The 27,355-nt window shown below is 43.0% G+C and overlaps 1 protein-coding gene and 1 non-coding gene across 5 annotated transcripts in view; both read right to left on the bottom strand.

Moving 5' to 3' along the window:
* Nucleotides 1-27,355, bottom strand: part of LOC142377607 (calcium-dependent secretion activator 1-like) — a 452,862-nt gene that overhangs the window by 139,422 nt on the left and 286,085 nt on the right. The gene's annotated exons all lie outside the window — the stretch shown is intronic.
* LOC142377993 (U1 spliceosomal RNA) lies at nucleotides 19,939-20,102 on the bottom strand. The gene has a single exon (XR_012769588.1). It is a non-coding gene; the product is annotated as a U1 spliceosomal RNA (small nuclear RNA).

The following is a 27,355-nucleotide window of genomic DNA, read 5'->3' as shown; positions in this document are numbered from 1 at the left end:
ACACAAAGGGGCAGAGTTTTGCCAGGCAAGTTGTATTTGTCCCTTTCCAATTTAAGATCAAATGATTTGTCGTTTCCTTATGTCTTTGCATACATAAAACAAAAACAAAATGTATTTCTTCATACTAGATTATCGTGAAAACTAAATTTACCACTGATGTGTTTGGACATTGTTATCAAGCTAAGTTATTCATTATAGAGTGATAAAAATGTTAAAATCAGAATGACAGAATATATATATTCATCCGTATACCGTGGTATCATCATCATCATCGTCCTTGTTACATAAGATCATAGGTTTTATTCCCAGTCAGGGCATGCCTCCAGCAACCTCGATATTTTATGAGCGAGAGACATAGAACTAATGCCATGCCAGCTCAGACATACCCTGGATGAACAAGGTCTACTGCAGGTGTTGGGGACCAGGACATACTGATGGTAAGTTGGCGACTGGAACAAGACATTCATGAAATAGAGTGGACAATCTCACATTGCTGGAATGCTACTATTCAAGGAATCCCAGTGGGAGGGGATATATGCAGAGGATGTGGGACCAATGAATACTTTGGCACCCAACATCAAAACTACCTAAGAAACAACTTCTGACCCAGTGTTCCAATCTTCAGAAACCGAATCTGCTATCACAACTAGAGATTGATGAGGTACATGAAGGTGCTATGGCAAGAGGAAGCCAGGACGACAGGTCATCATCAACATCCCCACCCGAGAATGGGTACCAAGCCCCATGAGAAAGCCCCAAAAGCCTTAACACAAGGGCAGCTGACCTGAGATGGAAGAGGCAAAGTACCCTCTGAATAAGCTGATGTTGTGGGAGAGCAGGGCCTTGACACTGCTCGGACAACATGTTGTGGCCTGACACTGCTCGAACCAGACGTTGTTTAAGGTCAGAATGAACTCTGTCTAGATAATGAGGAAGATGCAGTAGCATTCTCAGACAGCAGGTGCAGAATAGAGATTGAGATTTGGGCCACATACACACAGAATGATATCAAACGGTATGAGGTTTTCACAAACTAAGGTCATCTGGAATTTCCGTTCATGCTGAAATGTACATGTCTCTGTGATGTTCTGTTCAATAAATTCCCCATAAGAGGCTGACCACGGCAAGTCCGACTCCTTTTTCTCCACAACATAATGGTGACCCTGACTTCGTGAATTTGGCATCTGGAGCCCCACTGAGCGAGTCCTCTGTGCCCCGGCAGCTGAGATCAGTCATCAAAGCCGGCAGGTAGGATATCTTTTTCCTAACCATTAAAGCGGCAGATGTTTGCTGGTTGGTGTACAGTGTGAAAGCCCTCAGGGTTTTTCCCCAAATTAAAGAACATAGCGGGGTTCGATTACTTTCCCCTGTGAGCTATGTGATGTCATTTCAACAATTTTCTAGTCGTACCCACAAACTTGAATTCGTGTTCACAGTGGAGAATTACGAGTGGTAGAAATTAGAGTTGTATTCACAAGACTTTGCACTCACAGCTTTTAGATTCATACTCGCATAAAAAAACATTCCTAACCCGAACAATTTCTCAGACTCATGTGTAAGACAGCAGAATTTTGTGTACAACTTTATCATTACGAATGGTTAGAATCATGGATACATCTTTTTGGAAGCTGTCTTACTCCATACTGGTGCTCTTGTGCTCAGACACGAATACTAACATGTTGTGGACGCATCTAAAGTTATCTTGGTAAATATCCTGTTGCTGGTGTGTATTTCAATATGTAATTAAACATTTATGGTATTCAGATAATGCAGACTGATATATTGAGATGCACTGATGTATAACTTTTGCTCCAAACCATCATGCTGCTCCCTAATGTTCCCAGTTGAAGTTTTTATTTGTTCTTAGCATTTACCTGGTATTCTTAGCTTTGTCATAAATACTCTCACCCTAAGATTATCTTAACATGTCATGTCCAATTAGTTAGATCTTTGATTAATTTAACAGGCCCCATCCCGGAGGAAATAATCATTAGAAGCTCTTTTTCTTTAATTCCACAACATTTGATTGAATAACAGGAACAAAATTGACACCGATGGTGATTAAATTTGAGTCAATTAGTGTTGTGGCTATTGTTGCTTTGATCAGATTAGTAATACAAGTAGAAGTAGAAGTACAAGTAGTGAAAACACATCATAAGCCAAGCTTGAGTGTAACAAAATCGGTAAACCGACTGAGAACCACATCTTCCCCTTCCATTCTGGATTCCCACCTGAACCTAGTAAGAACTGATCATTACCTTTGTCTCGACAAATGACCTTATCGACTCTCTCTGACCATCTCCCTCTACTCTCAGAGTTCCACGTATACCCGGATCCTCCCTCTGGCTTCCAACACCACGGAGCTGTAAATAAACTCTGTTCTAACTCTAAATCTCCCAGTGTTCTGCATCTGTTCTTGGGTCCTTTTTGTGAGTCGGCGAGGCACCCAGCCGTGATGCCAATATATATTATGTTATTGAGAAATATAAACTCTCTACCAGGTATAAAACTTCAGGCCCACACTTTCATTTCAGAACCAGAAGAATCAGAATCAGAATCAGAAAAGGTTTTATTGCCTAGTAATTTTGACATCACGAGGAATTTGGCCTGGTCTGTTTGGTGCCATAGGAACAAAAAATATAATAATAATAGAATAAAGTAATAAATGTAAAAAAATAAAAAAAAATATGTACAAAGTATTTGTAAGAAGAGTGCGTTAATTAACCAGAGGACTTTATGTGCCGTGGCACACGCTTGACCATGCAGAGCTATAGATGGAGGTGAAAAAACAAAAAGCAGAAAGCTTCATAAGAGCTTGTGAACAGCACAACTGCAGATCTAGAAGGCAGATTTATAACTGTCAATCTATCTATTCAAAATATGAACATCGCTAATATGAATGAATGAATGAATGAATGAATTGAATTTATTGTCATTACACCTTACAGCATAACGATTACAGTTTCAGTAACATGGAACTGGAACTGGGGGGGGGGGGGCGCAGCTCATTGAAGAGCGCAGCCGCTCCATTAATAAGAGAAAGAAAGGGAACAACATTGGGTGAGAGGAGGAGAAAAAAAAAATCATACTTCACACTATACCCTTATCAGAATACGGTCTGAGATCGCAAAAAAAACCTCAGCACAGAAAAAGCAACACATACACATAACAACACCTTTAAAGCTGCAGTCGGCAGGTTTTCAAAATTGGACGAGGTTGTGCACGTGAGTTCACACCAGTGTGAGCGCACACAAGCTGGGGCAGACTCATGCGTGTGCACAAGCTGTGATTGACAGGTAGGATTCCTCCACCCTAACTTGATTGGTTAAAAACAGCCGGGAGCGCTCGGTTTTTGCAAGCATGATTACAGGCTTCAGAGGGAGCTACAGATTTCGTTATTTTTTCTAAACAGCCTATTTAATATTCTACTTCCAGAATCCCATGACAGTTCAAGCTAATATGACTAAAAAAAAGTTGCCGACCGCAGCTTTAAGCAATGGGACAGTGAAGAGGTGAGGAGTTGCGTGTGTTATCAATGAGCATGTATGTGTGTGCGTGTGTGTTTGTTCAATAAGTCTGCACAGTGTGTTGTATCAGGCGAATTGTCCTTGACAGGTTGGAATATGTCAGCCAGTCCAACAAATCTCACAGGAGTGTCAGGAAGGGGAGGGGGGGAGCACATGGGAAAGAGCATCATGTTATCATAACAAGCGTGGAGAACGATTTTGCAGTAATATACACTACTCACAAAAAGTTAGGGATATTTGGATTTCGGGTGAAATTTCAGTTTGAACCTAAAATGCATTATAACCTTTATAGATGAACTTCATGTGACCTTCTGTAAACGTTTGAATGCACATGTCCAACTGTTCAATGTTTCAGTACTTTTTGCACAAGTTGCTGTTCTCTAACAAGGAGCTTCACGGCAAAATTCACAACAGGTGTTTGATCCATGAATCGACCAATACATTTCCTGTTTCAATTAGAATTGGTTTTTAAATAATAAATAATAATAATAAATTTTATTAGGCCCGAGCAGCTAAGCGCTGCGAAGGCCTATTGTATCTGAAGGATTTCACTATTCTTATTCTTGTGATTCTTTTTCTTCTCCGCCCGGAATCGCGAATGGGGAGGCCTAAACGTATTCTAAAACTCCCCAAACTTTACCCAAAATTGTCCCCCGCGTGAAATCACATGATTTTAATGGGGTCGAAAGTGGCCGTGGCCAAACTGCTCTATAGCGCCACCTAACGTGAGATAGTCCGAACCGTACATCGTAGAGATCTGAAACTCGGTATGTACGTAGATCGCCTCAAATCAAGAACAAAAGTCTCTTGGAGGTTTGCTCTAAAACGTAAAAGGAGGCGGCCATTTTGGGTCAAAGGGCAAATTTTGGCCATTTTTCAGATTTACACACCTCGTAGAAAAATTTTCACGCCCTAGGGATTTTGAGCTACGGACTTCATCTTTGGTCGATATGCAGTTAAGGGATGGGGGAACAAAAGTTATCAGAAATCTTGAGTTTTTGAGCATGTTTAGGGGGCTTGGCCAAGCGGCTTGACCAACTTGGCGTACTCGCCAGTGTAAACGAAACGCTATAACTTTCACGTAAAAAGTTAAATCTGCACCAAACTTGGTATGAGTCATCCATGTTGGATGCATGATGGTCCTATGTGGTCATATGCTGACGTCATCTAAGCTCCGCCCCCTCAGAACAGGAAGTCACTTTTTTTACTTGGAAAGCTCCATCTCTGGCCAACTTCACCTAATCAACATGATCTTGAGTCAGAATACAGATAACAAGTTGGTCTCACTTGCTTTAAAGCACCAACAGTTTTCAGTTGAAGGCGTGGCTCTGGCGGCTTGGTGAAGTCAGACATCACGCCGTTACCATACGTTTGGCTCAAAATTCTACAGTTTTCAGCCGAGATGCACCAAACTCACTGGGATCGATCCTAATCCGCCCCCCAACAGGTGTGCAGTCCAATATTTGATGGGCGTGGCCTAATGCCTCTACAGCGCCCCCTAGAATATCTAAAAACATCAGCTCCAAGCCATGCTTTCACTGTCAGTCGTGAAACTCAGCACACCTGTGCGTCTTGTCAGGACCTACAAAATAGTGTGGGCGTGGCAGAATAGCAAATTCCAATCCCTCGCCGTTTGCATACGTTCGCCTCTAAATCTCACATGTATCATCCGATTTGCACCAAACTAGATAAGAATGACATTTGTTAACCTCTAAAGAGCCCAATAAGATTATATTGGAGTGTGACTCCAGTGTGCCCCCTATATCATTTAAACAGCTATATCTCCCTAAAACATCATCCGATCTGCACCATATTTTTTGTGCATCATTAAGGCTATTTAGGAGATGCGTCGCGCGCTCCGCCCAGTGGACGGGCGCAAGAGACGCGTGACGGCGTTGATGACCACGTCGGGGCGGCGGTGCCGGCACTCAGGCGGTCGCAAGGCCGGAGCTGCGCTTGGCTGCGAGGGCCGATATCACTGCTCGCAATTTTAATTTGTATTGCACTTTATATTTAAACATCTCAAAGTGCTAACAAGCCCAAAGTGTTATATGAAAGATATTTTAGCAGTAAGCTTTCTCAAAAAGGTGAGTTTTTAGGTCACATTTAAAAGCCTCTGCAGTCGATGGGGCCCTCAGGTGGTTGGGGAGGGTGTTCCACAACCTCGGAGCTGCACAGGAAATGCCTTGGTTCTGGGGGCTTAGAGGGTGTTCTTGGTTGCAGAACGGTGGGTGCAACGGAGGGTGAGGGGTGAGTAGTTATTTATTTTAGGTATTGGGGGGCACCTAACTGTTTTTTCCAGAACTTTGGACAGAAATAAAAGATTTGAAATGGGCCTGTAGTTGGACAAAACTTCTGGATCCAGGGCGGGTTTTTTCAGTAGTGGTCTGATGACAGCAGTTTTTAATGCAGATGGGATATGGCCGGCCAGGAGGGAGTGGTTTATGATCTTGGTGATGAATGGAGAGATGGCACAGGTGTTTGCCTTCAGCAGAGCTGATAGAAAAGGGTCCAGAGGACAAGTGGTTGACTTTGTGTTTTTCATCATATCCTCCACTTCTTCCTGTGTGACATAAGAGAAGGAGCAAAGAGGCTGGACAATCTCAGATGGTGGGTTGGTGGTTGTGAGAGGCAGGACAGCAGTGGTGGAGAGCTGTGAGCCGATGTTATCAACTTTTTGTATGAAAAAGGTCCCAGGATTATGATATTGGCAGAGGTAGTGCAGAACGTTGTGAGGACCGGTAGATGAGGAATACAGTCATGGGAAAGGGGGGCTTACATTTAAATGCAAGACACTCACAGGATGTTGTTGTGGGCAGTGGGATGAGGGACAGCTCCACATCCTGTCAGTAGACAACTGCTAGACCATCACCACGGCCAGTGCTGCATGCTGCCTCCAAGAAACTGTAACCGGGGGGGACAGGCTTCATTGAGGGCAGAGTAAACCTCTGGCTGATGCCAGGTTTCTGTTAAGCACACAAAGTCCAGTCCTTTCTCCCTAATGTGTTTTTCAATCAGGGTGGGTTTATTGCTGATGGACTGAGTATTGAATAGTTCGATTTTGACCAACGAATGTGGGATGAATCTTTGTACAGGTCACAGAACACTGAAGTCCACTCCGCGCAGACTGGAATCCCCTCCATGAATGCCATTAAGCCCAGTGCGCGGGGATCTCGCAGTGTTTCCTTTGCTGGAGTGCAGAGATCTCACTGTGTTTTCTGTGTTCATGGTAGATGGTGCAACGGCGCACTTATGACGCGTCAGATGTGCAACGGGTGACCATAGAGATGGGATGTTTGTAGCAGAGCAGCTTGGCTGGTTATGGAAAGTTAATTTTTGACCGGAGCCTCTGTGAATGTAACGAGGGCGGCGTAGAAGACCAAGTTCGTTGATGATGGAGAAGTTGAGTCCAGGAGTAATTGCATGGGGTAATACATGGAGTAATTGGTTTTAGTCGGTGGAGTTGAGAGATGGAATAGCAGAAAGCCATGCTGACCAGCAAAGGATGCAGCCTAGCCTCGCTAACTGCTAGCCAGAATACCTCTCAATGGTAACTCCGTGCGAAGTACAAGAAACGGTGGTGGAAGGGTGCAATCTGTGCTGCAAGAAGAGCAACTATACCCAGAAATAGCAAAGGAAAGAAAACCTATAAAGAGCAGTTTAAAGTCCCAGATGGAGAAGTGGCGAACAGAACTTCTCTTTTTCTGGTAGTCAGTCCTCCTCATCATGCTGTTCACATTTTGACATCATGAGACCAAGACGACACCTAATAATTGATGTAATGTACCTCGGCATTGCAAGGCTTCAAACAGGATGTTCTCAGACGAATGTGGCCACTGAGCTTAGAGTGTCACAGAGTGTCATCAGCAGGTAGCAACAGAGATACAGAGACTGGAAGAGTCACAGAAAGGCATAGAAGTGGACATCCTTTGTCCACATCCCACACTGATGACCGCTTCATTGTTAACAGCGCCCTGCGGAACCGGATGATGAATGCCACTCAACTCCAGGCACATTTAAGGGAGGTGAGAGGCACCCAAGTGTCACGTCAGACCATTCAGAAATGTTTACATCAATGTGGTCTGTGTGCTAGACCACCTGCAAAGGTAACTGAAAAACCACCAGGTACAGGTGTCATCGTCTTGCATTGGCCAGGGAGCATTTACGCAGGATGAGGGACTCGTGGGACTCAGTGTTGTTCTCTGATGAAAGTCATTTCACGTTGAGCAGAAATTTTGGATGTTGGAGAAGTCAAGGAGAGCACTATGCATCAGCCACTGTTGTCACCAGACAAGCCTTTGGTGGTGGTGGTGTTACAGTGTGGGAAGGTGTGTCCAGTAAGTACAACTGCCCAACACAGGCCTGATTTCATCTTCATGGACGCCAATGCTCCAGCCCATTGAGGTTGCATTATTAGGGAACGGCTGCTGGACACTGGGGTACCTCAAATAGAGTGGCCTGCACTTTCTCCAGAGCTGAATCCCACAGAAAACCTATGAGTTATATATGGCCCAAATGTCGACGACCCATCATTTTTTCACACGCAAAGAAAATTATTCTCATTAATTGGGAACAGGACAGTTAGATTCATCAGCAGAAGCAGCAACTTGCTCTAGGTCCCTGGTGGAGAGACAGGAAAACATCATGAGAGAATTTAGAAGCCAGATCCATCAGCTTGACGCTTATGTTCATGCCATTCTACCTACAGTCACCAAGAGAAGGTCATCACCTCAACTCTCTCCTGCATGCCACCTTACCAGCCAGAGCCTATAGCCAGCTGGCTCTACACTTTCTTCCTCTGTTCCAGAGGAGTCCATGCAAGTGGGTCGGACCATATTGTCATCTGAAAAGCAGCAGCACTACCTGCATGAAGAGCAATGTATCTACAGCTGGGTCATCACATCTCCTCATGTCTCATTCAGTAACCAGGAGGGCACTGGTGAGCCAAACAACTTTGTCTGTAAGTCCCCCTTATGTACTACCTACCTCCTCTAAGTGCATACTCCTTCTCCCTTAGTCATACTGTCCTGTTGGACTTCGGTTGTGATGGTAATTTTAATAATTTTTATTCAGCCTGAAGACTGGGCCTGAAACCTATTCCTCTCCTCAAGCCACTGGAGTCAAGTGTTTTGGATGGCCACCTCTTTTGCTTGGTAACTCAACATACACACCCAGTCCAAATAAAATCCCCTAAAATTCCTCTAAATCAGTCTCACTCTCAGAGACCCACAGTTTTTTACGTATTCCAGTCCAGTAAATATACATAAATTCTCACTGTTCCCTGTTCCCTCACACTGACTGGTCCTCTGCTAATGTTTCCTTTTGGTGGGAGGAATGTCTACAGACCTGTTTTCTAAAAAAGCCAACCTTTACCTCCAGTTCTTAGTTATTAGCCCAGGTCTCAGTCATAACTCCTGCTCCCCAGCCAAATTTCAGTCCATAATTTCCCACTCACCTGATTTCCATGATGTTTTTAAAGGGGAACTGCGGTATTTTCAACATTAAGCCTCTTTTCTGAGTCGTCTGCAATGTTTTAGAACCCCCCTCACCGCTTTTTTGATGTTTACTGCTGTCTCCGGTATTTGCCTAATTTTGATTCTTCTGAACCTGCTTCAGAACGGCAAGTCATGCGCATGTCTAGAAAGGTCCGTAAAAGCACCATAAACGTCCGTTTTCAAAATAATCAACTCACCGGAGTGGTTACTGGTGTGCACTGGTAATCCATATCAAATTTCGTGGCGAAAAGTTGCTTCTGTCGTGTTTTATTTGGCAGCTCGTTCATGCTCGCATTATTTTCTTAGCGGTGGCGGAGTAATATCAACGAACATCCAGTACAAAATGTCATGGTAAGAAAATCCAGGACTTTTTCCACGATCCCTCTAACACCAGGAACATGTGACAAGGCATTCAGCCAACTACAGGATAGCCCCTACGGTGTGTAATGATGATGCTGACTTCCTGAATGATCTGAATAACTTTTTTGAGTTCCATTAGGCAATGCTAGATGAATTCTCTCCTCCTGGCAGTGAGATAACAGCCATGGTTGGAGCTTTCCAGTCAAATATTCCTGATGTGAGCATCCCAGGAAAATTACAAATATTTGAACCATGCCTATCCCCAAGGTAAGACTGCACCAGGCTTAGGAGAAACTCAAATCTCAACCTTCATGTCTTTATTCTTACAAAACCTATGAGACCATTTCAGTTGTGTGTCTTAGAACATTTCACTCGAATGTGTACAAGTGTTTTGGTTGTGTGTATGAGAGCGTTTCTCTAGTGTCTACGAGACATTTTTAGTATGGAGTGTGAAGAGTTTTGTGTGCATACACAAGAGGAACATTTTTAGTCGAGTATATGAGCACATTTCACTGGTGTGTGTGAATCTTTTATCAGCAGTTTCAGACATTTCAGTTCTGTGACTGCCTAGTTTTTTTAAGTTGTGTGTATAGGAGCTTTTCACTTGCCTGTGTGCAAGGTTTTCAGAATAGTTTGTGAGAGATATTGGTTTCATTGGTGTGTACGCAAGTGAATTACAAATAATGTCCCTGACGGCCCCCCATATTTGTTTGGCTCATTTGTCCATGTGTTGGTGCTGCACTGGACTGTCCACCTGTCCAAAGTGTCCCCTCCTCATAGAAGAAAATAGAAATAGAAATAGAAAAATACTTTATTCATCCCCCAATGGGAGAAATTAAAAAAACTCACGTCTGATAGCGGCTGGGGTGGGCACAAGCCTCAACGCAACCCTGAATTGGACTAAGCAGGTGTAGAAAATGAATGAATATGGCTTTCGGGCAACCATGTTTTCCACGACACACTTTTCTAACAGTGCTGGTTTTACCCTTGAAGTGTGGGCATTTGGAAAGTGTACATGTGATAGGCTGGTAAGGAAGCCTGACATTTTATCATCAAAAATATTCAGTAAATGTGAGACTTCCGGTTAAGCATGCGAGCGTGCTAGGCGGTCTCCGCGCAGCTCCCACTAAAAATATATTTTACTGGTGCTTTTGCAAACTTTTTCCAAGTTATCCTTATTTCGGCGGTGTATGAGACTTGAGAGACTGGAGATATGCCAGAAACGAGACAGAAGACTAAAGATATGAACCCCTCCACGCTTGACTCCGATTCCACGGCTAAGCTAGCTAACCAACCTAGCTGGTCCTCCCTCACGCCCGCGGTCACGGACGCCGCTGCTGATTTTCAGGCCGCCATCGACAAACTGAGGAACGAAAACCTTGAGTCGCTTGAAAACTTTCAGAAAGAGTGTGGTGTGGCTATTTCAGCCCTGCAGCGGACGGTTGATGACCACGGGAAAAAGATTCAGGACGTGGAGGAGTCCCTGACACTTGCGACCAACTTACAGGGCTCGGTGCGACTGTAGCGTGGCTTACGAAGGAAAACGAGGCCATGATGAAACAACTCGACTACCTGAGCAACTACACACGGAGAGAGAACATTCGCATTATTGGTCTGCCCGAATCAGTGGAGTTGCCTAAACCGGCTGATTTTGTGTGTAACCTCCTCCGTGAAGTTTTTGGCCCCAACGCCTTTGAAATGCCCATCATCATTGACCGCGTCCACCGGACCTCCGCTCAAAAACCACCACCTGAGGGCAAGCCAAGACCACTTCTGGTTCGGAGGCCGATTCTGTACCGAGACAAGCGGATTCACTTCTTCCCTGATGTCAGCCCGGAGGTGGCCCGGCTCCGCTCTTCTTTCACCGCTGTGAAACGCAGGCTTCACCAGGCTAACGTCAGCTTTCGTCTCTATCATCCCGCCCGTCTGGTTTTCATGTGGGACAACCAGAAGTGAGCTTCACTGAGCCATCGGAGGCTCTCGGCTTTATTGACCGACATATGCCAGCGACCTCCGGGGATTCCACTAGTACAGCTGACACTTGAGTTGTACTCCCAATAGCGGTGAGCTAACCAACTCCGTTTTGTGACATATGACTGTCGGTATGTGTGCTTGAAACATATATATAAGCTTTCCGTCGGACTTCCATCACAATCGGTCTGCACAAATAGCTGTCGCTGGGTTATTTCCCCTTAACGACTTGGGTCAGCCGTGTTATTGTTTGTTAAAAGTGACCCTCTCGGGCTTCAATTGTTTATAAAAAAAAAAGTGTTAGTGTACGTTGGATTGTACTGCGGCGGCACGTTCAACATTTTCCTACTGTTCCTCCTCCAATCTGCCGCCTGCCTTCATATGCTGTTCTGTGCACAGGTAAACTTGCAGTTCTATTCGTTTTGATACTGGTAAGATAACGTTGCTCTCTTCTACTCCCATGAGCTTGAACTAGGTATTAAGTTCCCCCTCCAACTTTTTTTTTTTTTTTTTTCTTCTTGTTCTTTGTTGCTTGGAGAGGAGGAAAGCGGTAAAATGGAGTGGGAGAGAAGGAAAAAGAGAGTAAAGCTCAACTGAGATTGGCAGTTATAATATAAGTTAAATGCACTTTTCTTTTATTATCTCATGCTGGGTGTAGTTGTCTAATGCCCACCCAATGTTTTTTTATTTGTCTTTTGGTTACTTATTTTTGTTTATTTCACTTTATTTAATAACAGGCAGTATCTCAGTTCCTTCTGGATTGGCTTATTAAATTCCAATTCCCTTTGTAGAATTAATTTCCCAGCCATGAAAGTTTATTTTGTCAACATCGCTTTCGTCAGCATTATCCTCACTATTATAGAATTATAAATATCCCCTTTTTCTGCCACTCAAAATGTTATTATTATTACTATTATTGCTTTTTTTTTGGTTTGTTTTCTTTCTTACCCTCATCTGAACGACCTTGACTTTGTTTGCCTCTGGTTTGAAGATCAAGCCAGCTTTCTAAAATGCTAGTTTAAATATTGAAATTTAAAAAAGTTTTGCTATTCTCTTGTTTGTTTTCTATTTAGCCAGGATGCTGCTGAATAGGCATCACAGTAAGTATGTATATACATACAGTTACAAAGTGTTCACAAAGTGTTCACCCAGTTCCTGGGGTGAAGTGTGCATTCTGCACTTCTTTCTTTTTCTTTTTCTTTTTCCTTTTGGTATGTTTCTTGTTGTTGTGTCTCCGTCCACCCCTCCCCCTCCCCGTCCCCCTCCCCACCCCACAGGTCCAATTGCCGCTGTTTCTTCACCTCAGTGAAAGATAATTATGCCAGTAAACACTAGAAAATTACATACAAATCTGGTCAGCTGGAATGTAAACGGTCTAAACAATACTGTGAAAAGAAAGCGGGTACTTGACCATCTTCAACACATGGAAACAGGCATTGCCTTTCTGCAAGAAACGCATCTTCGTACATTAGACCACTTTAGGATCAGAAAGGGGTGGGTGGGGCAGATGTTCCACTCTTATTTTCATTCTAAAAGCAGAGGTACTGCGATTCTCATCCATAAAGATGTTCCCTTTTCTGTATCCAGCTCCATTTCAGACCCTAATGGTCGCTATGTGATGGTCTTTGGCACCTTGTATAATACAGCCCTTGCATTGGTTAATGTCTATGGTCCTAACTGGGATGATGTCAATTTTTTTAATAACCTCTTTAGATCTATACCAAATTTAGACACGCATCATCTAATCCTTGGTGGTGATTTCAATTTAGTTCTAGACCCTACTCGTGATCGTTCCTCCAATAAACAATATATTGCCTCTAAATCATCTAAGGTAGTTAAATCATTCTTGGAGACCTACAACTATGCGGACCCTTGGCGTTTTAAATTCCCTAACTCCAGATCCTACTCTTTCTTTTCTTCTGTGCATAATTCGTTTTCACGGATTGATTATTTCTTTATTGACGCTTTTTTACTGGGTTCTGTTGCAGCCTGTGATTACCAAGGTATTATTATTTCAGACCACTCACCACTCAAACTTGAGCTCGCTTTACAGGAAAGACCCCCGAATAGGTCATGGCGCTTTAATCCTCTTCTCCTCTCCAATCCGGAGTTTGTCACGTACGTCTCTAACCAAATTGACACGTTTCTTTTGACCAATCCTGTGGCTGATACCTCTTCATCTATTCGCTGGGAAGCTTTGAAGGCTTTCCTGCGGGGACAGATTATTTCTTACACAGCTCATGTAAATAAACGTCGCAAAAGCAGAATCTCTGACCTCACTTCCTCCATTCTCCGTCTAGATCAGCAATATGCGGTAAACCCTACTCCCGAGCTCCTTAAAGATAGGATCACTCTACAAACAGAGTTTGACCTCCTAACAACTCAGCGTGCAGAAGAATCTTTACTTAAATCTCGCCAAAAATTGTACGAAGACGGGGATAGACCTACTAGACTTTTAGCCCATCAGCTTCGCCAAAAAGCTGCCTCTCGCACCATTTCTTCTATAAAGACTGGCTCTGGCTCTGTCACCTCCGATCACAAACTCATCAACAATGAGTTCAAGAAATTTTATTCAAGTCTTTATACATCTGAATCTCAGCTTGACCCAGAACAATTTATAACTTTTTTCAGTAATCTGGATATTCCCAAAGTAAGTCCTGAGGATGTTTCGTTTCTTGAAGAAACTATCACCCCTGAATTTATAAAAAAATCTATCGCTTCAATGCAAAGCGGGAAAGCGGCAGGGCCGGATGGCTTTCCAGCCAACATTTATAAAAAAATTTCAGACAAACTAGTGCCCCTTTTGCATGCGATGTATACTGAATCTTTTCAGTCAAAAACTCTTCCGCCGACTTTGTATCATGCCACTATTTCACTCCTCTTAAAAAAGGAGAAGGATCCCCAGTGCTGCTCTTCTTTCCGTCCTATAAGCCTCCTTAATCAGGACTTTAAGATTCTGGCTAAAGCCCTAGGTTTTCGACTGGAGATGATTCTTCCCTCCATCATTTCTAAGGATCAAACTGGCTTTGTCCGCGGGAGACAGTCTTTCTGTAATGTACGTCGACTGCTCAATATCTTGCATACTCCCTCTCAACATATGGGTGCAGAGGCTGTGGTTTCACTCGACGCGGAAAAGGCTTTTGACCGCGTCGAGTGGGATTACCTTTTCTTTGCTTTAGAGAGGTTTGGTTTCGGTCAAAATTTAATTTCTTGGATCAGGCTTTTATATGCATCACCCATGGCTTCTATTCTTACTAACTATCAAGTGTCCGATCATTTCCATCTTGGTAGAGGCACCAGACAAGGGTGCCCCTTAAGTCCCTTCTTGTTTTCAATCGCTATTAAGCCTCTTGCCATAGCTTTGAGACAGGATGATAGGATAGAGGGAATTATTCGGGGTGGTCAAGCGCATAAGGTTTCCCTTTACGCGGATGACCTCCTCCTCTTTATCTCCAATCCTGATACCACTCTCCCTCACGTCTTATCTCTGCTCGCTTCTTTCGGGGCGATCTCAGGGTACAAACTTAATTTGCATAAGAGTGAATATTTTCCCATAACATATTCCCCCCCTCTGCAAATTGACATACCATTTAAGATTGTGAAGGACTCCTTCAAATATCTTGGTGTGACCATCACTCGGACATACTCAAAACTATTTCAAGCTAACTTTGTTTCTCTTCTTGAGCGCTGCAAGGCAGACTTTACACGTTGGGGAGTTCTTCCTCTTTCTTTGGTTGGCAAACTTAATTCAGTGAAGATGAACATTCTTCCTAAATTTCTTTATTTATTTCAGTGTCTCCCAATTTTCATTACTCACTCATTCTTTAAATCCTTACAACGTCTAATTTTAACTTCATCTGGGGGGGTAAACATGCACGCATACGTAAAGAGTTCCTTGAGAGACCTAAGAAACTTGGGGGCCTTTCTGCCCCTAATTTCCAATTATACTACTGGGCATCGAACTTGACCAACATGTCTTTCTGGCTTTTATCTCCTGACAATGCAAACTGTCCTGCATGGGTTAATATCGAGTCCTCCCTTTGCCACCCTCACTCCCTCTCTGCGCTCTTTGGGGCATCACTTCCACTCCCAGTTTCAATCCCCAAACATAATGTTGTTGTGTGGCATTCTCTAAGAATTTTGAAACAATTTAAACTTTCCTTTGGTCTGCAAAGCATCTCTCTCTTCTCCCCTTTTTTTGCAACCCCTTATTCCCCCCCTCTAGTCATTCCTCAGTCTTTAAAATTTGGCATGATAAGGGCATCCAAAAACTGGAGCACTTGTACATAGATGGCGTCTTCGCCAGTTTCACACAACTCAAAGAAAAATATGATCTGCCACGGTCTCCTTTCTTCCAGTACTTGCAGGTGAGGGATTTTATTAGGAAGAAGTTCCCAGATTTTCCCTCTCTCCCACCTAAAACTCATCTTGATCATATTAACAACATGCTTTTACATGCTCGAAGGGGGAGGTTGGCTAAAGTTTATGAATACATAATTTCAATTAATATGCCCTCTTTAAGTATTATAAAACAGCACTGGGAGGGGGAGCTTGGCTTTGACATCTTGGAGGACATTTGGGATGCAGCCTTGGATCGTGTTCACTCCTCATCCATATGCGCACGTCACAGTCTTATCCAATTCAAGGTGTTACACCGCCTACATTATTGTAAGACTGCTCTGGCAAAAATTTACCCAGACATTGATTCTCTGTGTGACAGATGTAAAATGCTTCCCGCAACTTTATACCATATGTTCTGGGGTTGTCCATAATTAGATCGATTCTGGTCCTCTTTCTTTGATTTATTCTCTAAAATATTTAAAAAACCTGTTACTCCCTGCCCCCTTTTGGCCATTTTGGTGTAACCTCTGAAAACATTTCCATGACCTCCTGTCAGCGCAAGGCTTTAGCATTCTCTTCCTTACTAGCGCGGCGGTTGATACTGCTTAACTGGAAGAATTCTGCTCCACCCACACACGCACATCTCATCAAGAGTATCATGTGTAATCTCAAATTAGAAAAGATCAGGTATACTGTTAATGGTGCTCTTCAGAACTTTCATAAGACATGGAATGACTTTATTAAATTTGTGAAGCAATTAGATGGACTTCAAATAGAGTGATTAACCAGCTGACAAACTATAAATATACCCTAACTGAGGACGCTCATTGAAATATGCAACTGGACCCCCACCCCCACACCCCAAAAAATCCCTTCCCCTCCTCTTTGTGCTTTCCCGTGTGTTTGTGTCACTTTTTTTTTTTTTTTTACTCTTTTGTATGTTTGTTTTATTGTTTGTTTTGTCTTTAGTCAGTGTTTTGTTTTTTGTTTTTTGTTTGTTTTTTGGTTTTTCTTTTCCAACTTTTTTATTTTGTTTGTTTCTCTCATGACTATTCTATTTAAATTGCTTTGTTTAAGTCCTTTTAAAAAAGAAAAAAAATTACTCTGTATGACCTTGGCATTATTACTATCTATATACCCAAGGTGTTTGTTTGGTTTTTATTTCATTTTACTTTCTACATACCCAAAGTGTTTGTTTTGTATTATTTTATTTTACTTTCTAAATACCCAAGGTGTTTTTATTTTTAATTTACTTTCTATATACCCAAGGGGTTTGTGTTGTTTATTTTATTTTATTTTATTTTATTTTACCACCTGCATACCCAAGGGGTTTGTTTAATTTTTATTTTACTGTCTATATACCCAAGGTGTTTGTTTGGTTTTTATTTTACTGTCTGTATACCAAAGGTGTTTGTTTTGTTTTTACTTTATTTTATTTATTTATTATTACTTCTACTGTTTATGCTGGATGTTCATTGCTGTTGATATGGAAAATTCAATAAAAATATTTTTGAAAGAAAAAAAAAAAGAAAAAAAATTCAGTAAATGTCATTAAAGACGACAGACTACTATTCAATGTCAAACAATATATTATCCCAGTTTTAAAATAAGATAATGTGTTGTACTAATTTAAATTCAGTTTAATTTGCAAAGTGTCAATTCACAGCAAAAGCCAACTCAGTGCCCTCTATATAAAATAAACCAACTATTTCATCCGAGCAGTGGGTGTCTCTCATAAGATCTCTATTGATAAACTTAGTTAACACATCTGCATTGATGCTTCTAAATGTGTAAATGAGTGTCTTTATTAACCAGTGTAACTCTGATTTTGTGCTCTGTGGACACAATTCGTATGCTTTGCCAGAAACTGCGACCCTTGCCAGCATATGCAGTGCCTCTTCACATTCATTGACAAGGCATTCATTTGAAATTTGACATGTTTTTATGGCCGGAGTGTTGGCAGCTAATACATATCTGCTGCTCAGATATACAAACGCACACACCACCAGTGCCAACATGACAGCAGAACGGGCATGTGTCGTACAACAAGGACTCAAAATGCATGTTGCACAGAGAGCGTGACACAAGGCACGACTGGCAGTCAGTATCTGGACACATGCAAATTAATTTCAAAAGGAAACACATAGCAACAAATTCCATCTAGATTACGATGGTCAAGTATTCTACATGCACAAGAAACTCAAACAATCTTTATCCTTTAAAACACGAAACTTTAATTTGACATGTATTTTATGAACATGTACAAAATACATCTATAATAAATATATACATATAGAAAGAATAGAATAGAATAAAACTTTATTCATCCCCCAATGGGCGAAACTCAAATTAGTCAAGTAGCAAAAAAATAATATTTACAATGATTGTATATTAACAACAATAACAATCATACTTATAAAAATACTGCTACTAATAACAAATGACTAAATAAATAAATAAATACATTTGAGAAGAAAAAGTCAGCAGTCACTGTTATAAAGCCTTCTGGCTGTGGGGACAAAGGACCTCCTGAAGCTCTCAGTCCTGCAGCCTCTCACTGCAGCTGCTCCTCTGTCCTGCAGGATGCTGTGGAGAGGATGTTTATTATTCTCCATCACAGAATCTAACTTCCTCCTCATCCGTTGCTCCACCACAGAACTGAGAGGGTCCAGCCTTCTGCCTACAACAGAACCAGCCTTTTTCACCAGTTTGTCCAGGCGCCTACAGTTTGTGTCTGTAGTGCAACTCCCCCAGCAGACAGCAGCATAGAACAGTGCATAGAACAGTGCAATGTGATAAAACATGCACATCATGTCACTGCAGACATTGAAGGACCTGAGCCGTCTCAGGAAGAAGAGACGGCTCTGGCCCCTCCTGTACACTATGTTGGCAGACCACTCCATTTATTATCCAGCACCACCCCCAGGTATTTGCAGGTCTAAACAGTCTCTATCTCCCCTCCATCAATGCAGACTGACTGGTATGGGGTTTTAGATCTCCTGAAGTCCACCACCAGCTCTTTGGTCTTGGTAGTGTTCAGGAGCAAAAAGTTATTTTTGGTCCAACCCTTGAAGGACTCCACAAGGTCCCTGTACTCCTTCTCCTGTCCACCATGCACACATGCCACAACAGCCGTATCATCAGAGTATGTGGCAGAACTCCAAGTTGTACCTGAAGTCCGATGTGTACAGGGTGAAAAGAAAAGGATAGGAGCTGATCTGTTTGATGGTGGGGGAGTACTTGGGGAGCAGGAACAGAACAGGTGATCAGAGGGACCAAGGTGGGGGAGGGGAGTGCCTTTGTATGCCTCAGCCACATTGGAGTAAACATGATCCAAAGTTTTGTGTCCCCTTGTTGAGCAGGAGACGTTCTGATGAAACTTTGGAAGAACAGTCCGTAGATTGCAGTGGTTAAAGTCCCCAGCGACATAAAGGCCCCATCTGGATGCAATGTCTGCAGTTTGTTGATGGCAGCATAAAGCTCTTTCATTGCTACCTTAGCGTTAGCATCTGGTGGGACATAAACCGCAGCAGCAATAATGCAGGTGAACTCACGTGGAAGGTAGAATGGTCTGCACTTAATAATCAGGTACTCCAGACCAGCAGAGCAATGGGTATCCACAACGGTAGAGTCCGTGCACCATGAATTGTTTACATAAATGCATAGACCTCCACCCGTTTTTACCTGTGGCTGCGGCATCTCTGTCAGCCCTGAAGATAGTGCACCCCTCAAGCTCCACCACGTAGTTCGGAACAGAGCAGCTAAGCCATGTTTCCATGAAGAACATGAGACTGCAGTCCATGAGCCTTTTCTGAGTCTGGGTCCAGATCTTGAGTTCATCCATCTTATTCGCCAGAACGTACGTTGGCGAGGAAAATGCTATGGAGCGATGGCCGATGTGGATTTAGCCTCAGCTTAGCACGCAGACCCCCGTCTTTCCCCCGTCTTTGTTTGCAATCTCGGCACTGTCGACGAGAGTTGCCGATCGGCTGGATGACTCCGTAACACCTCGTTGACTTTATCAACTCAGGCGGGAGTTTGTGGAAGTTGAATGGACGGTCCAAAACTACGATATTGCTTAGATAAAAAATATCCAGAAGTGACCGTTTGTTGTATGATTGGTTCGCCCCGCTGAATCGGACAAACACACAGGAGAAAACGATAGAAATAAGTACTAATTTACTAAATCTAGTCAGACGCTGAGCCTTGCAATGTACACGCGCCACCATCTTGGTCTCCTAAATCAGGGGAGAGCGCGAACGCATTCCCCCACTACCAGTAATTATGCAGTGGAGATTTCCACATTTGGGGAATTCGCAAGGGTCAGTACATTAGGTGTGCAATGGCTGAGCCTCGCCCTGGGTGAACCACCTTCTTGATCATGGTATCTCCCCTGCCAGGTAAGTATCCTAGTATTTCAAATTTGTCTTGAGTTCTAACTGCACACACTGCCAAGATCAGGCACTTGGCACAACATTGCACATGTTTTGTGAGTGTGTGCCAATCAGACAATTCTGGAATGATGTATTTTCTACAATTTCATTACTTGGAACTTACATACAACCTGACCCCAACAACAACCTGTGATGACTCACAGTTATCCCTTACTCTCAATCAGCGTTGACTGCTCCGAGCAGGGCTCAACGCAGCAAAAAAAAAAAAAAAACATACTGAGACTTTGGTTCCAGCCTAGTCTGCTCTTAAAACAGTACTGGCTAACTGCCTTTCAATATATCACCTCTCGAGTGCACAACTGCACGTCTCAACAAGGCCAGACCCCCGACTGTCCAGGCATGGTCAGGGATGACCTTATCCATTGGGGACCTCCTTGGGAAACAGAACCCTCCATTATGATTAATAAATGTTTTTTTTAAATTTTTTATAAGTGGTGGGCCGTTATCGGCGTTAACGTGCTGCGATAATTTGAGAGTCTTATCGGGCGATATAAAAAATATCGCCGTTAATCTATTCTCAAAGTTGGGTTGGGAATTGGGTCAAAATAGGTAAGCAAACTGTGATGACTTTTACCAAACTTTATATCACTTTATATCAAACACAGTCCGGCCAACGCAGACGAGCTGAAAGTCCAGCAAACCTCCCATGGGCAAGTTCAGGAGCCGCTCGTGCAAGATGTTCCAACACGGTGGAATTCCACCCTCGAGATGATCAAGCGCGTGTGGCGCAACAGAGACGCACTGCACACAACGCAACAGAGACGCACTGCACACAACGCAACAGCAGCACGACCTGGCCCTCCCAACAAGTGCTGAATATGAGAAGTTGGCGAAGCTAGAGAAACTGCTGGAGCCATGCATGTGAATAAGCTGGTCTGCCCTAATGCTGCGTGTTCACCAAGAGCGACCTCGCTGGAGAAGCTTCGCTTGAGAATTTGCTTTGGTAGATTTGGTAGCTCGTGACGTCACATTTAGAATGTTAAATTCTTAAAACCCCGCGGCTGTGCAGCACCCCCGCGAGAAAAAAACATGAGGAAAGTGAGGGCAGGGACACGAATAAACGTGTTGTTATTTACAATTTGTTATTCAAGATATACATCACTTTACAAATGATGTAAAACTACATTAGGTACACCTGAGAAGAGCAGGAATAGCAGAGGCAGCTGTGAAAAAGAAACTAAATTCGAAATAAAATCCGAAATAAATCCGAAATAAAACTTAATTGCAGTGAGAAAGGTATGCGTGGGGTTACTACACTATTGTATTGAAGCACTCGACACGCCAATTGCAACAGTCTCAGGATTAAATGACTTTTGTTTGGATAGGAACCAAAGTTTACACGTCTGTTTCCGCGAACCCCGCGGATTGCCGGACCCCTGAATGAGCCATTTTAATCTAGATTAATCTAGATTAATTTCAAGATTTCAGTGAGATTAATCTAGATTAAAAAATTAATCTATGCCCACCACTATTTTTTATTATTATTATTAATTAATTTTGGGGAATGCTCATCTTTTTTGGGTCTTCGATCGTAACAATTCAACATCTGCTTATACCCCATTCCCCCTCCTTTTTTAAAATTCTCTCATTAGATGTGTGCTTATTACCGTATTGGTGTTTGTATGTGTTAATATGTGTCTACAGCTGTATCTTTGCCTTAATAAAAAATGTTGTTCAAAAATAAAAATACATTGCAATATTTCAATATTGCTGAAAATTGTGCCGTTGATATCATGCACGATATTTTGGAAGGGGTTGGTCAATATGAGGTCAAATTACTATTTCTGTATTTGATTGATCATTTCATCTCTAAAGAAAGCTTGTTAAATAGACTGTAAGCTTTTGATTATGGCTATCTGGAAAAGAAAAACAAACCAACAAATATAAACCTTGACTGTGGAGGAAATGGATTAAGGTTAAAGCTGCGGTCGGCAACTTTTTTTTAGTCATATTAGCTTGAACTGTCATGGGATTCTGGAAGTAGAATATTAAATAGGCTGTTTAGGAAAAATAACGAAATCTGTAGCTCCCTCTGAAGCCTGTAATCATGCTTGCAAAAACCGAGCGCTCCCGGCTGTTTTTAACCAATCAAGTTAGGGTGGAGGAATCCTACCTGTCAATCACAGCTTGTGCACACGCTGCTGAGCGTGAGTCTGCCCCAGCTTGTGTGCGCTCACACTGGTGTGAACTCACGTGCACAACCTCGTCCACAGAGGGGGAGGGGTTTGGGGGGCAATTCGGAGCTTGTTAGAGGTTGGGGGAGGGAGCTGAAAGTTGTATCAGTTCGAATTTTCCGACTTTAGACTCGCAATTTTGAAAACCTGCCGACTGCAGCTTTAAATGCAAACACAAATCACAAACATACCTTTGATATTTGGTGACCTGGTACCAGAGGCTAACTTGCACTGGCACTTGTTGCTCTTGTTGCTAAACATTATAAATGTTCTGAATTCGTCAAGTCAGAAATGTTTATATATTCATACTTTAATTTGAAGTGGGCGTTTTATTTTGAAGACGGTTTGTGCAGTTCCTCTTCCTTTCTTCACGTTCACCACTCGACATGTTTACACCGGTGCGGCAGTCACAGACGATGTAAGTTATGTTCATACTGATGTGAAATGAATGTGTACATGTTACTTACCTTTCTGATAGTGTTTTCTTGCTCCTGGTGTGTATTTGCACTCTTTAAAATGTCCGTTTCTGCTCATTAGCATGATTGCGATTTAGCATTGTTAAGCTAACCCAGTTTGTATTATTGTTAGCCTGCAGATTACTTTCAGTTTACATGTGTATGCCACAGGATTAATGGTTAAAGCAGCACTAATGAATATCAGATGATTGATATTAATATAAATGTATTTCTATTTACTGTTTGGTGTTTATTTACTGTATTTAACTGTTAGCAATACACAAGGATAAAACAGCTCTTTATTTCTCATTGTATATTTTGAGAAACTGCTCTGTAACCAGAACGCATCGCTGTATCGATACAGTTCGACAGTAAACGTTGTGAACTTAAGTGATGTCTCGCGTGCTTCCTGACCGAAGCCCTGCAGTGGTCAATAAGGCAAAATAATCAGCAACAGAGGTCACAATCTTCAACAATAAACATTGTGTTCTCATACTCCACCACAGAAGGTATCACTGTGTATTTGAAGCACCTGATTGTTGAAAATCACCAACTCTTCAAAGAACTGCAACGTGGGGAACACGCTTGGCAGAGAGAATTCCTTTTTTTCTTAAAGGGATAGTTCGGGATATTTGACATGGATCTGTATGGCATCACCATAACCAGTGTCGTGCATTCAAACTGACTTACCCCCGACAGTGTCCTGTGAGCCGAGTTTTTGTCCAGTGTTGGTCAAGGCGAAAGTAGTCCGGCTTGTTTGCTGGGGTCAAGAAATCAGCGCGTTTTTCTTCCCAAAACAGTACGTGTGCTAAAGAGTGATTTATTTCATCACAAAAACCGAAGCCGGCAAAAGTCACTCCTCGTTATCACTTGGGCCCTATACTGTCTCATTGTGTATCAGTGCGCACGTCATTCTGACCGCGAGCTGTGCGCACGAGTCTTTCTGTTCTTTGGCAGTGCTCAACACTTACTCTGCAGACAACTGGCCATCGGGTCCAGCTGGTCTGGGACGCCTCTTCCAGTTGATCTTGGGAACATGGAAAAAAGTTCTCAGACGCCTGCATTCAGGAGTGCAGGGAAGTCACCGTTATTTGTGATGCAGGCAGCAGCTGTCCCGCGGCCGCCGACATCCTCATCTATGGAAAGGTTTTGTATCTGGGGCATAACTAAATCCCACTCGTGGCAGCAGTAACATTCCACCTCTGTCTGCATTACTTCGCACTTCAAACAAGTGCACCAGGATTTGTAGGCCACCCTGGGTATCGCAGCTCCAGCAGTGGCTCCAGCTTCTGTTTCCATCACTTCTCTGTCCACCCTCTCTCTTTCTGCCCGATCTAAGTCCATTTGGCGAACTTCCTCCTCAGTATAAACGGGTTCATAAAGATACCCCCTTGGCTCTGAACGGAAGTCAATATGTTCCTCGTCGCTCTCGTTGTCAGACATCTTCCCGAGCAGTAAACAAAGTGAACTCGTGCGCACAGCTCGCGGTCAGAATGACGTGCGCACTGATACACAATGAGAGACAGTATAGGGCCCAAGTGATAACGAGGAGTGACTTTTGCCGGCTTCGGTTTTTGTGATGAAATAAATCACTCTTTAGCACACGTACTGTTTTGGGAAGAAAAACGCGCTAATTTCTTGACCCCAGCAAACAAGCCGGACTACTTTCGCCTTGACCAACACTGGACAAAAACTCGGCTCACAGGACACTGTCGGGGGTAAGTCAGTTTGAATGCACGACACTGGTTATGGTGATGCCATACAGATCCATGTCAAATATCCCGAACTATCCCTTTAAAGCTTATAGTGCAACCCTCCCCTTTCTTAGCTTTTGGGATAAGAGTCAGCTAAACGCTGATTGGACGAAAGCTAACACGTGACATCAAGCTTAAAAGCTGAGGCGCGTGTCCAAACGCTCTCTTGCCTTTCAAATCCGTGATCCTTGGACCTACCTGGTCTTCAGACCCCTTGACCCTCAGCTCTCCTTTTGTTTCACTCCTTAAATAGTAATTCCCAATTTTAGACTCCCTTTTTTTTATCTAAGTCTGGCTCCGACACCCGCGACTGTTGGTTAAAACTTGAACAACATCGGCTGAAAGCATATACTACACCCCAAAGAAGAAAAGAAGAAGAAGTTGATTCGACGTCATCCCGCTGGTTACCATGGAAACACAGCCTCCGACATCGACGCTCATCAGAAGACAACCAAACAGCGACCCGACTCACCGACAAAGTAAGGCGCTGAATTCTAAAATGCTAAGAGGAGCAGGACAAAGCTGGATCCTTTCTCTGAAAAGTGGTGGTTGTAGCTGTAATCCTTATAAAGTAACAGGCCGAAGGAATTAGCCACATTCTGTCCAGATGACAGCCAGACTTAGACTATAGCCATCATTCATCAATCTTAGTTAGCTATCTCTCTCTCTCTCCCAACCGTATTTCCTTGTAACTACTGCAAATTACCCATATTCTGTCCCGTTATCAACTGTTTATATATATATGCTTTTGGAATGTTAAATAAATGCTTGTGATAATTCATCAGAGCGTCACGGACAGTTATTAAGCACCGGTTGTCCCTTCAAATACAGAACTCATTTCAGTTAGACTTTATTTCATAATCTTAACAGTCTTCCTCCCTGGACTGTAACTTAAAGCAAGTTAAAACGACATTGGAGGTGGTGCCCCGCTTTTTTGATATATATATTAATTTATAAGTGCATAACGCTACAACGCGTTTACCAGGAGCAACAACAACATCTGATGTACCGGCTTCCATAACTGACCATGTGTGTGAGTTGAAAATACGGGTGTGTGCATTTCTCGCAGAACACGACCTCTCCTTCACGCTAGCACAACCCCTGGTCGAGCTGTGTAAAAAAGTAGCGGAAGATAAATTTGCACTAAGTAAAATGTCCATTTCAAATCAGCTGGCCATCTATTTCAACACTCACGGGATAAGACCTGAGTTTATAAGGCAAATTTCCACCAAACTGAAAAATAACATGTTTTCCCTGAACGTCGACGAGGCCACCAATAATAACATGGATAAAGTCCTCAATGTCCTTGTTTGTTTTTTTGACAATGAGGAAAATGCTGTTAAAACGCAACACCTCGCTAGTCGAAAAATGAACATAGCCAATAGCCACTTACCCAGGAATTGAAGGATGTGCTGCAGTCCTATGGTTTAGGGCTGCAGCAGGTGACCAGTATTTTACTGGACAATTGTGCGGTTATGCGGGGAAAGAAGTCCGGTCTCGAGACACAGTTGCGCAGGGAGAACCCGCGCCTGCTGGATTTATCTGGCGACACAGTCCATATGGTTTCTAACGGTGCAAAAGCCATGATGAGCCCTTTCAAGGCAGAGGTGGAAGATTTCTGCTCTGATGTGTTTTATGACATAGAGAAGTCTCCAAAACAGAAAGAAATATTTTCGGAATTCCAGAGATTACTCCATCTTACACCGAAGAGCTTGATCAGGCCCATCAGTAACAGGTTCCTGCAGATGTTGGAGGTGTGCAATAGGGTGAGAGAACTCCTGGATGTCCTGATTGTGCACTACTACCACCTACTGGATCCGGGCGAAGAGCATAAATACAGGTAGGTACAAAGCATTTAAAAATGTGTGTGAATTAAATCGTATTTGTCACAGTAGCCTCTCAGCCTGGCTCAAACTACACGACTATCGTGCCCGATTCTCGACTGAAACCCCCCCTTACGACAATTGCGATTGTCTTTGTGTGCGGCGAAACCCAATGTAAAAGTCGGACACAAGGGAGCATTACGTGTGTGTGTGTGTGTGTGTGTGTGTGTGTGTGTGCGTGCACTCCAGAAAGTTACTCAAACAAGTCCTTGAAAGGCACGAGGTCTCGCCTCAGGAAAGGGCCAGAATAGAGGTTCTGCAAGGAGAACAGGCCACAGCATCCAGGACCCAAGCAAACCAGAGCCGGAAGGAACGCATCTCTGTGCTATTCACAGATTTTGATAGGCTCACGGTCTTGATTGACCTGTTCAGAGGTATCTTGAATGAGTAGGAAAATCCATGGCTAGTTTACATACATTTATTTATTACTTGGTGGTTATGGCCCAGCTCTCCTGGATGGCATAGCTTTGTAGTTAAGACAAGGTGCAAATGGAACAGTTAGGTCTATTTTTCAACAAAAGTAATCCACCTCAAGAGAATTCCTTACAGCATTGTATAGTTAGTGACTGTACTGTAGTTACCTAGTTGCATAGTAGTAACTGATGTCTTGTTCTAAGTTTTAAATACAACTAATGGAAACATGCCTAAATGTTTTTTTGTATGTTTACAGGTGTCCTTCCAACATTTCAGGCATTTCTGAAAAAACTGCAACATGAGAAACCAATGGTGCACTTGTTGCATGTTGAAATGTTGGCACTGGTAAGAGAGCTTCTAAGCAAATTCATGAAGCCAGGAGCTATAATCCCCCTGAGTGTCAAAGAGATCCTCAAGATCGATGTACGGGATGCAGCGTTACAGCTGCCTAACAAATCCCTGAGTGTTGGAAATTATGGATACTCTGCCATGACCAAGGCCCGTGTGGCGAAGACACTGTGGGTTGG

Source organism: Odontesthes bonariensis, chromosome 3 (assembly GCF_027942865.1).
Source record: "Odontesthes bonariensis isolate fOdoBon6 chromosome 3, fOdoBon6.hap1, whole genome shotgun sequence".
NCBI lineage: Eukaryota > Metazoa > Chordata > Actinopteri > Atheriniformes > Atherinopsidae > Odontesthes > Odontesthes bonariensis.
Note: the sequence above shows the minus strand (reverse complement) of the source record. Positions and strands in the feature narration are given on the sequence as shown.